Raw genomic sequence first — 12,074 nt, forward strand, 5'->3', positions numbered from 1 at the left:
ACAAAATAAAATAAATAGAATAAATATGTACAAGTAAAATAAATAGAGTAATAAATATGTACAAACATATATACATATATACAGGTGCTGTGGGGAGGGGAAGGAGGTAAGGCTGGGGGGGATGGGGAGGGGGAGGAGGGGGAGAGGAAGGAGGGGGCTCAGTCCGGGAAGGCCTCCTGGAGGAGGTGAGCTCTCAGTAGGGCTTTGAAGGGAGGAAGAGAGCTAGCTTGGCAGATGGGCAGAGGGAGGGCATTCCAGGCCAGGGGGATGACGTGGGCCGGGGGTCGATGGCGGGACAGGCGAGAGCGAGGTACAGTGAGGAGATTAGTGGTGGAGGAGCGGAGGGTGCAGGCTGGGCTGGAGAAGGAGAGAAGGGAGGTGAGGTAGGAGGGGGTGAGGTGATGGACAGCCTTGAAGCCGAGGGTGAGGAGTTTTTGCCTGATGCGTGGGTTGATTGGTAGCCACTGGAGATTTTTGAGGAAGGGAGTAACATGTCCAGACCGTTTCTGCACAAAGATGGTCCGGGCAGCGACGTGAAATATGGATTGAAGTTGGGAGAGACAGGAGGATGGGAGATCGGAGAGGAGGCTGATGCAGTAATCCAGTCGGAATAGGATGAGAGATTGAACGAGCAGGGTAGCGGTTTGGATGGAGAGGGAAGGGCGGATCTTGGCGATGTTGCGGAGGTGAGACCGGCAGGTTTTGGTGACGGATTGGATGTGAATCTCAGATCTACCTTAGCACTTAGTAGAGGCACTTAATAAGGCTTAACAAATGTGCCAGGCACTTAGAGACACAGTGTTTGGCACATAGTAAGTACTTAACAAATACCATTAAAAAAAGCTTACAGTCTAGAAGTAATCTTGTTATTTAACCTCCAAAGTGTGCTATGGGGTGGGTTGGATTTTGTGGGAGAATAAAGCTCAGATCTAGTAAGAGTGGTTAATTTCTTTGCAGAGGGTATATTTGCTGTCATCCCCAAAGCAATCTCGAGGTCACTGGAGGATAGAGCGCAGGAGTTTTACATCAGGGTCTGCCAATCCTCTTGGATGCCGGGGTCATTCCATGACTCTCCGGCATCCAAGTGCCAGTGGGGACTTGGATAGCGGCCTATCTGTGGGGTCCGCAAACAAATCACTCTCTGTATGTTGATCTTAGAGATCACAGAGGACTTTGGTGGTGGTGACAGTATCGTCAACAGGACTTATGTGACATGAATAAACAAAGTGGAATAACTTTTGGAATCCACGCTCTTGCACTCCAGTAGCACATGGCACATGTGGTGGGTGAGTAACCAGCCAAAGTTGGGAAGTGGGAGAATAAGGCAGCAAAGACAAAGGAGGAAAAACAACCGTCAAATAAAGCTGTGGTCTCTAGAAATTTCGTATAACGTTCGGGCTAGGCGGGGGAGATTCATTCAGTCGTGTTTCTTAAGCATATTTCTTGTACTGTGGGCAAAGCACTGTAATAAGCACTTGTACTAAGCATGCAGATCATTTGAATGTAGTTTTCTTCTTCTTAAAGTATTTGTAGCTGTTCAAACCTAGTCTCTGAACGTTTTTTGAGCTAGATGTCTGTTTTCTGTTATTTTGTTTATTTAAAGGGTATTTAAGTGCTTACTATGTGTCAGGCACTGTTCAAGGGCCTGGAGTAGATAAAAGCTCCTTATGGGCAAGGAACATGTCTGCTAATTGTGTTGCACTCTCCCAAGTGCTTAATACAGTGCTCTGCACATGGTAAGCACTCAATAAATACGAGTGTTTGATTGACACAGTCTATATCCAACATGGGGCTCACAGTCTTAATTCCCATTTTAGGTAACTGAGGTACAAAGAAGTGAAGTGAGTTGCCCAAGGCCATACAGCAGACAAGAGGTAGAGCCTGGATTAGAACGCTGGAAAAGAACCCTGAATGGAGAAGCAGCGTGGCTCAGTGAAAAGAGCCCGGGCTTTGGAGTCAGAGGTCATGGGTTCAAATTCCGACTCGCCCAAAGTCACACAGCTGACAATTGGCAAAGTCACTTAACTTCTCTGTGCCTCAGTTACCTCATCTGTAAAAATGGGGATTAAGACTGTGAGCCACCTGTGGGACAACCTGATCATCTTGTAACCTCCCCAGCACTTAGAACAGTGCTTTGCACATAGTACGCACTCAATAAATGCAATTTTTAAAAAAAACCAGGTCCTTCTTACTCCCAGGCCCATGATCTAACCACTAGACCATGCTGTTTTTCATCTTTGCTTAAAGGACGGGCTCTAAGAATGACTCAAAGGATGGGCTCAAGGATGTTCTCAGCACTTAGAACAGTGCTTTGCACATAGTAAGCGCTTAACAAATGCCATCATAATCATCTATCTAGACTCTACCACTTGCCTACTGTGTGACCTTGGATAAGTCACTTGACTTCTCTGTGCCTTAGTTATCTCACATGTAAAATGAGGATGTTACCTGTTCTCTTTCTCCCTGAGACTTTGAGCCCCAAGTAGGAAAGGGACTGTGTCTGTTCTGCTTGTATTGCATGTACCCTAGCACTTAGTACACCACTTGGCATGTAATAAGTGCTTGACAAATTCCACAATTATTTTTCCCCTTTATCTTGGAAAGAAGAGAATTGCAGCAGCATAAAATGGAAAATGAGGGATAGGAAGTTGAGTAGCATAGGAGGCATTGTAATCAACAGTATTTATGGGGCACCTACTGTGTGCAAAGCAGAGGACTATTATAGTGATTATAATAATGGCATTTATTGAGCACTTATGTGCAAAGCACTGTTCTAAGCACTGGGGAGGTTACAAGGTGATCAGGTTGTCCCACGGGGGGCTCACAGTCTTAATCCCCATTTTACAGATGAGGTAACTGAGGCACAGAGAAGTTGTGACTTGCCCAAAGTCACACAGCTGACAATTGGAGGAGCCGGTATTTGAGCCCATGACCTCTGACTCCAAAGCCTGGGCTCTTTCCACTGAGCCACGGTGCTTCTCAAGTGCTTGGGAAAGAGCTGCAGAGTAAAACATGATTGCTGCCTTGTAAAAGCCTCTTAGGAGGCACCGTGGGGGAACCGGCAGAGGTTTCAGGTTAAGGTCATAGGTGACTGGTCAGCATAATCCTAGATTTCGCCAGTCTTGGCATGTCACCCACTAATCTTTCCCCTGTCCCTCACTGAGACCTCACCTTCTGCTTCAGCCACCTCAGCTGCCCTCTCTCCTAGACCCTCCTCCTGTGTTTCTCCCCTTTCAGAAATCTGGGGGGCTCGGGGGGAAACCTTACACCTGTTTTCTCCTTTGGAGGTTCGTGCCAGCCATCTCCCCCAAGACATGCCAATTACCTGGGAAATTTGGATCTTGGGATCTTTCTCTTTAAACTCTTTTCTCTAGATTACTCTCTCTTCTAGTCTTTTTGCTCCTCTCTTTTAAGCAGGCCATAGTGGGGAGGCCTTTGATGTCTCCCTTTGTTTCCACCCCTACATTTCAATATGGTCAAATTCGGTTTCTTTTTCCTCCAGAGTCTCTTCCAGGTCTTTTCACACCTCTGGGTGCTTACTGCCTAAAACGTGGTTCTGGTCTGTTCACTCTTGCCTGGATTATGGCCACTGACAGGTTGATTACCTCCTTCTGAGACATGCCATCCTCCACTTAGTTGCAGTGGAGCAATAGTCTCGCTGTTGGGTATATGGTAGGAGATCAGCTAACAGGAACTAACTAACTAGTGTTCTGCGTGACACTGTAGTTAGCATATTTTGGTGAGGCAGACGTAGCTTCGTGGGCTTTGGGATGCCCGTGATGGGAGATGTGATGGAGATCTAGGGGACAGAGAAATTAAGAAATCAGGATAAGACTTGGGTGTGTTTCCTTGGTGTGGGACACCATAAAGAAGGAACCATGATGTGGGGAACTGAAGAAGAATTGAGGAAACCCTCCACATATGCATGCACACGCACACATACTCACAGATCCTATCAATCAATCAGTGGTATTTATTGAGCACTTACTGTGTACAGAACACTGTACTAAGCACTTGAGTGTGTACAACTCAAGAAGCAGCGTGGCTTAGTGGAAAGAGCACGGGCTTTGGAGTCAGAGGTCATGGGTTCAAATCCCAATTCCACCAATTGTCAGCTGTGTGACTTTGAGCAAGTCACTTAACTTCTCTGTGCCTCAGTTACCTCATCTGGAAAATGGGGGTTAAGACTGTGAGCCCCCCGTGGGACAACCTGATCACCTTGTAACCTCCCCAGCGCTTAGAACAGTGCTGTGTACATAGTAAGCACTTAATAAATGCCATTATTATTATTATTATTATTACAACACAACAGAGTTGGTAGACACGTCCCCTGCCCACAAAAAGCTTATAGTCCAGAAGGAGAGACAGACATGAAAATTGTGGATATGTACGTAAGTGCTGAATGATCATATAACAGTGATCACAAGAGTTATCAAGCTTGGTTTGCATATGAGAAAATTTCAGGAATTCTTTGCATGTGGATAGAGCTAATCCATTTGTTCAAGTTAGAAGGCAGCATGGAGCAGTGTGGTCTAGTGGAAAGGGCATGAGCCTAAGAGACAGAGATCCTGGGTTCTAATCCCACTCCACCATGTGTCTGTTGTGTGACCTTTGTTCTTCCCCCCTCCCAGCCCCACAGCACTTTTGTACCTGTTTGTAATTATTTGTGTTGATGTCTGTCTCCCCCGCCTAGACTTTTAGCTCATTGTAGGCAGGGCATGTGTCTGCTTATTGTTGTATTGTACTTTCCCAAGCGCTTAGTATGGTGCTCTGCACATAGTAAGCGCTCAATAAACGTGATTGAAAGAATGAATGAATGAATGAATGACTTTGGACAAGTCATTTAACTTCTCCATGCCTCACCACACCCTAACTGTAGTTGATAGACTCATTCCTTGCCCACAGTGAGCTTACAGTCTAGATCCTGTTGCCAGGGAACCATTCACTCCATGGAAACCCACTTGACCCAATAGTTAAACGTGAAGTCTAGTCATGTCCAGCATCCCCAGAAGCTCTGGGCTAAGAGCAGGGGTTAAAGTCTCATACAAATCTGAGTTGTTGAGAGGGTGCGACTCGACTTCACATCAAAAAGAGACTTTAATCTTCCTTGGTTTCACTACAGTTCAAGTCCAAAACATGCAGAACATTGTGACACTATGATGTCATTATATTCTACCTCTCCAGCCCCGTCCTCTCTTTCTCTGAAGTCTCACATTTCCTCCTGCCTCCAGGATATCTCTACTTGTTTGACCTGCCAACACCTCTAACTTAACGTGTGCAAAACAGAATTCCTCATCTTCCCAGTCAATTGTATTTATTGAGTGCTTACTGTCTACAGAGCTACTAATCACTGGGAGAATACATTATAACAGGGTTGGCAGATGCAATCCCTGCCCACAGTCTTACAGCCCAGAGGGGAAAATTGGAATGAATATAAATAATTTATAATAGATCCTTTTTAGATATGTACATAAATGCTACGGTGCTGATTTCCTCATAAACCCAAAGTCACAAGGCCTAGGGAAAAGGGAATTTTAAAATGAGTCTCATATTAAATAGCTTCTGAATAAATTTCTTAATTTCATCAGGTCGCTGCCTGTCTGAAGCTCAGGACCTGTGGAACAGTGCTTATTTACATGACTCACCAACTCTAATGGGGGAAAACCAGAGTTTTTGATGACTGACCACGGAAGAAACTTGTATTTTCATCCTAAGCCTATCCCCAAACTGTTCTTTCATCTTTAACCAGTTAACCTTTTATCCTATTGCAAGTTCGCTGCACAGCAACTCCCAAAGGGAGTGTGTGAATAGCAGGATTGCATCAAGTTAATGATTTAGGATCTAGACCTTTTTTTAAAAGCGAATGTGTTACTGTTCACCCTTAGATGCAAGTTGCCGACATTAGAAAAAAAAATCTCAGTGACACCTTTAGCTTGCTATTTTGGAAGACCAAAAGTATTTTTTTTCTAAACTGGTTGCACAAAGGGTCAAGGATAAATAGAAGTGCAGTTTGTGGGTTCGATGTTCCCAGATAGCTGTAGTAAGGAAAGACCTTCACAGAAGCTGCTGAAGGCCGAATCTTATCAGCTGATAGCCTTGATCTAGGCGGCTGAATTCAGTGTTGTCATCTCGGGTTATGGCCTGATACCTGCTTTTGACTTTGTGAATTGTGTAGGCACTAAAACAAGAACCAAAATCCTTGTAATTTCAGCCATTAATTAGGTTTTTCTTTTTAATGGTAGTTGTTATTTGTTGTTATTGAGCACCTACTGTGTGCCGATCACTGTACTAAGTGCTTGGAAGAGTATCATATAACAATACAACAGAGTTGGTAGACACATTCCCTGACCACTTTGATTCATTCATTCATTCAATCGTATTTATTGAGCGCTTACTGTGTGCAGAGCACTGTACTAAACGCTTGGGAAGTACAAGTTGGCAACATATAGAGACGGTCCCTACCCAACAGCGGGCTCGCAGTCTAGAAGGGGGAGACAGACAACAAAACAAAACATATTAACACAATAAAATAAATAGAATAAACATGTGCAAGTAAAATAAATAGAGTAATAAATATGTACAAACATATATACACATATACATGACCACAATGCGAGATGGGGAGACAGGCAGTAATATAAATAAATTATGGATGTGTACATAAATGCTGCAGGGTGGGGAATAAAGGAAGCAATTCGGGGCCCAGGAGGGAGTGGGAGAAGAGGAAATGAGGACCTAATCAGGGAAGGTCTCTTGGGGGAGATGTGCCTCCAATCAGACTTTGAAGATGGGGACAGTAGTTGTCTGTTGGATATGAAGAAGGAGGGTGTCTCAGGCCAGAGGCAGGATGTAGGCAAGAGGTCAGCAGTGAGATAAATCAGATCAAGGTACAGTGAATAGGTTGGCATTAGAGGAGCGAAGTGTGCGGACTCCATTGTAATAGGAGGGCAGCAAGGTGAGGTAGGAACGGGCAAGGTGATTGAGCGCCTTAAAGCCAATGGTAAGGAGTTTCTATCTGATGAGGAGGTGGATTGGCAACCACTGGAGTTTCTTGAGGAGTGGGAAAACATGTCTTGAACGTTTTTGTAGGAAAAAATGATCTGGGCATCAGAGTGAAGTGCGGACTAGAGAGGGCAGAGACAGGAGGCAGAGAAGTCAGCATAGTAAGCACTTACTATGTGCCAGGCACTGAACTAAGAACTGGGGTAAATACAAGCTAATGAAGTTGGACGCAGTCCATGTCCCACATTCATTCATTCAATCATATTTATTGAGCGCTTACTGTATGCAGAGCATTGTACTAAGCGCTTGGGAAGTACAAGTTGGCAACATATAGAGACGGTCCCTACTCAACAGTGGGCTCACAGTCTAGAAGGGGAAGACAGAGATCAAAACAAAACATATTAACAAAATAAAGTAAATAGAATGAATATGTACAAATAAAATAGAGTAATAAATACGTACAAACAAATATACATATATACAGGTGTTGTGGGGAGGGGAAGGAGGGTGCTCAGTCTGGGAAGGCCTCCTGGAGGAGGTGAGCTCTCAGTAGGGCTTTGAAGGGAGGAAGAGAGCTAGCTTGGAGGATGTGCGGAGGGAGGGCATTCCAGGCCAGGGGGAGGACGTGGGCCGGGGGTCGGCGGCGGGACAGGTAAGAACGAGGCACGGTGAGGAGATTAGTGGCAGAGGAGCAGAGGGTGCGGGCTGGGCTGTAGAAGGAGGAAGGGAGGTGAGGTAGGAGGGGGCGAGGTGATGGAGAGCCTTGAAGCCGAGGGTGAGGAGTTTTTGCCTGATGCATAGGTTGATTGGTAGCCACTGGAGATTTTTGAGGCATGGCAAAAATCTGGCACATGGCACTCACAGCCTTACTCACCAGTTTACAGATGAGGTAACTGAGGCACACTGGACTTGCCCAAGGTCACACAGCAGACAAGTGGCAGGTCCAGGATTAGAACCCAGGTCCTTTGACTCCCAGGACGGTACTCTTTGCAATGAGCTACGCTGCTTCACAGAAACCCATTTTAAGAAAACATATATTGCACAGTCCCAAAGAGAGGATTATCGGCTGAAGGCTGTGAAAGCAGTGAAATTGTTTTAATGTTATAAGGGATGTTATAAAGGAAACCAGAGATAACATTGTGGAAGTGATTATATCCCTGAAGGCCAAAAACTCCACTGGGGAATATGGCTAGACTTGTCAGTTAACCAAGAACTGATAAGGAAAACTCTACCAAACTTCAGATCAGAAAGAGACTTTAGCAAGCCATGATTACCAAGGCCTTGCTCTATATGATTAGCATATGAAGGACCTGGACAAAGTTTAGGGTTTGAGATGTAAGCAGGGCTGCCTTGAATTTTGAGAGAAAAAAATCAACCACATTTAGTGGGAGGCCTTCAAGGAGTGAATTTTGATGCCTTCCATTCATCTGAACTAGAGTTACAATACTTACTCTGGCTATTAATAATAATAGCCCATTGTTGGGTAGGGACCATCTCTATTTATTGCTAACTTGTCTTCCCAAGTGCTTAGTACAGTGTTCTGCACACAGTAAGTGCTCAATAAATACGATTGAATGAATATTAATAATAATGATAGTATGTGTTAAGCACTTACAAATGTGCCAAAGAACTGCTTTGTCCATATTAGTACCTTTTCCTGACTGATTTCCAAAACAGTCCGATCTCTTGGATAAGCTCAGAATGGAACAATACAAAGAGGATAAGGAAGAATATCTTTCTCTGACAACCTTTGGCCTTTCGTAATTTGAATATTTACCTAGAATTCGGTGAAGAATTAGGTGTAATTTGACCACTTTTGATGATCTACTCATTCATTCACTTAGGTTTATTGAGCACTTAATGTGTGCAGACCATTGTACTAAGCACTAAGACTACAATATAACATAGTTGGTAGACAAGTTCCCTGCCCACAGTCTAGAGGGGATGATAACCCCATAGATAACTCCATGTCTAACTAAGCTTGTTGACCAGTAAACCCCATACACGGATGGAATTTTTAGCATACCTTGGGACATGATAGAAAATTAATTTGAAATACTCATGTTTATGTACATAAACTCACACTTCGATTATTACAATGAGCTGTCCCCAGTCAAGAGAATCTTTCACAAGGTAAAATGTTAATTCTGCTTTCTTTTTCATTTTGGTGTCTCTGTGGAAATTGCTTTCAAAGGGGACTAATAAGAGTCTGCTTTTAGGTCAAGACTCTGAACTGGCTTTTTTCTCAGTCTCCCCATTCAAACCTGATGAAAACAACAAAGGCTGTGTTCTAATCCACTACGGCAGTGTGAGCTAAGAAAATCTAGGCAGGCTTTCTGCCTCTGTTATCAATTTCATAACATGGCATTATTTATATTTTGAAAAAAAGCAAACATATTTTTGATTGTCTTCTGCTCCCAGAAAGATTCTTAAGTTAAAAATCAGGAACAGTAATGAATTCAAATCCTCCTCCAGACCTGGGATTGCTCTCCTCTTCCCAACTCCCCCCACCCAATAAAAAGTTTTCTGTTAATGCCATCTCATAACGTTTCCAATTCTGGCAAGAGACAGCCTAATTCTCAAGTCAGTAATAACTTGCAAAGGTGTGTTTGCAGTGATAGAAGATCTGTCAGAATTCCATAACCGTTCCTACATCTTGGACTAAAATGGACAATGCCCAAATGTAATGCGTTGTTTTTAGGACAAGGCTGGTAGATGAGGGGATAGAGAAGGCTATTCAGGAAAAGAGAAGTAGGGAACATAGAGGCTAGGGAAGAGCTATTTGGGCTCTGAGTTTTGCCTGCAGACCCCGAGATTCTCGTGTAAATGGAGGGTAAGGTGTTTCAGCAGTGAGACTTGGGAGGAGCTTGGGTTCAGAAAATAGTCAATATCGGCTTTTTCCCAAAGTGAATTTTGGTTTAAGGGCTGCCTATTTCATCGAAGATGCTGAAAAAGTAGCATGATTCCACCCAGCCTAAAGTCATGGTAAACACTCTGCTTGTCATTATTAATTCTGGCTTAGATTCATTCATTCAATCGTATTTATTGAGCGCTTACTGTGTGCCGAGCACTGTACTAAGTGCTGGGAAGTACTATCTCTTGCCAAATGGAAAACATTAGGCAGCAGCACAGAGAGAAAACCTGAAGAGGCCTCAGTTAGCAGGACTTACCTCTCACAAGTCACACAATAAATAGGGTCAGGTAGGAGTGTACATCTTTTTGGCATTGCCTTAGATTATAAGCTAGCTGTGGGCAGGTAACGTGTCTGCCAACTCTGAGGTTAGTACAGTGCTCTGTACACAGTAAGTAGTCAATAAATGTGATGGATTGATATCTGTCCATGGAAGAATAAGTGGACATTTTGGAAAACCAGAAACATTTGCCACAATCACTGACAGCCAAGCGGCTGGTGAATGGTGAGCTGAAATGGAGTGATTGAGAGGAAATGCTTTAAAGATGCCAAGGAGTGCAGCTTCAGACAATGTCTGCATCACAGCTGAGGAGGGCTGGGAGGGAGGCTGTGACATCAGACAGGCCTGGTGCACAACAATCAGTAAAGGAGGGCCTCTTTGTGAGCAGAAGCACCAAGAGGTGTGTGAGATTGAGACAGAATCGCTCCAAGGGGCAGCAAGCAACTGGCTCAGTGGTCCGACAGGGGATGGTATCTTTGCATATGCCATTGGCTCATGCTCATTTTCCCCTCTGTGCCCGAGCAGAAACATGACTGGCAGGGATGAAAGAGGTCAAGTGGCCCCAGACAAGCCACGAGCTTGTCAGTTCCTCTGAGCACTTCTTCAGTCCGAGGCTCACCTGTTCCTCCCTCCACAGGAGACTCCATCACTGTAAAACAAGTCATAATCTAGACAATCATCCCCTCATAGGCCTTTTTCAGCCACACCCATACCTGTGTGTGAGATTCACCGTCAGGGACGTCCTCTTCAAAAACAAAGACAATATAATCCCAGATGAAACAACCTTTTTCCCAGCCCAACAATCCATCCAACCTTGAGTGCAGGGAAAGATTGTCCTTTGCCTCGCTGATGCGTTTGTTTATACAGCACCTGTTGGGGTTTGGGAATTTGTTTTTAAAGAGAGATTTTTATTCCTTCAAGCCCCACTACCTCTGTGATGGTCACAGCATCTTTACAAGGCCCCTCTTCTCCCCTCCTCCCCCAAATCCTTTTGCCTCTCAGCGGACTTATATAATAAAGGTGACATCATCACTATTGATCTGCTCCAAACCTCTTCATCTAGCTTGGCTTATCCAAGTCTCTGCATCACTGCTGCTCACGGAGTATTCCGTCTCTCTCCAGCCTCCTGTGCTCATTAGCGAATGCTGTCAGTTCTAACTCTATCACCCATTTTGGGGCTGAACCTAGACATTGATTACAGTCCTCTAGGCTGTAAGCTCGTTGTGGGCAGAGAATGTATCTGTTATATTGATAGTACTTTCCCAAGCACTTAGTACAGTGCATTGCACATAGTAAGTGCTCGATAAATATGATTGACTAATTAAAGAATGGAGGATTTTGATGTCTTTCTGACTCTGTGCCCCAGGACTTTCTAAATGAGGGAAAGAGGAGAAAAGGCAGGTGGGTGGAGTTCTTGAAGACTGAATGAACAAAGATGGTCAGGTAAGAGACCTGAGGCAAATGTCATCTTCTCTAGAGGCCAGTCTGATGCAGCCAGGGTATCATTCTCTGTGTTGACAGAATATCTTTCTTCTAAGATGCTCAGAAATAAAGATCTTCACCAAGCGAGATGCCACAGGCTTCCTTGGTGAGCCACGTCAACGTATTTCACAACTTTTGCTGGTAGAATTTTTTCATAAGTCTCATCTAAATCTTTGTCTATAGTTCGAGCCTATTTTTTCTTGTTTGAGCAAATGACCCGAAGAGGTACTTTGTATACTGGAGCCTGGTACATCGACTCTTAGCTTCCCTTCTCCTAGGTGAATAATGATTTAGCCTTTCTTCAGAAAGATGACTTGAAAATTTGTGGTTGGTGGTTTGTGATTTCTTGGGCTTAATCAAAGCCAAGTGGATTAGATTGTAAATTCCTCACTAACTGTA

The sequence above is a fragment of the Tachyglossus aculeatus genome, chromosome 25, assembly GCF_015852505.1.
Source record: "Tachyglossus aculeatus isolate mTacAcu1 chromosome 25, mTacAcu1.pri, whole genome shotgun sequence".
Taxonomy (NCBI): Eukaryota; Metazoa; Chordata; class Mammalia; order Monotremata; family Tachyglossidae; genus Tachyglossus; species Tachyglossus aculeatus.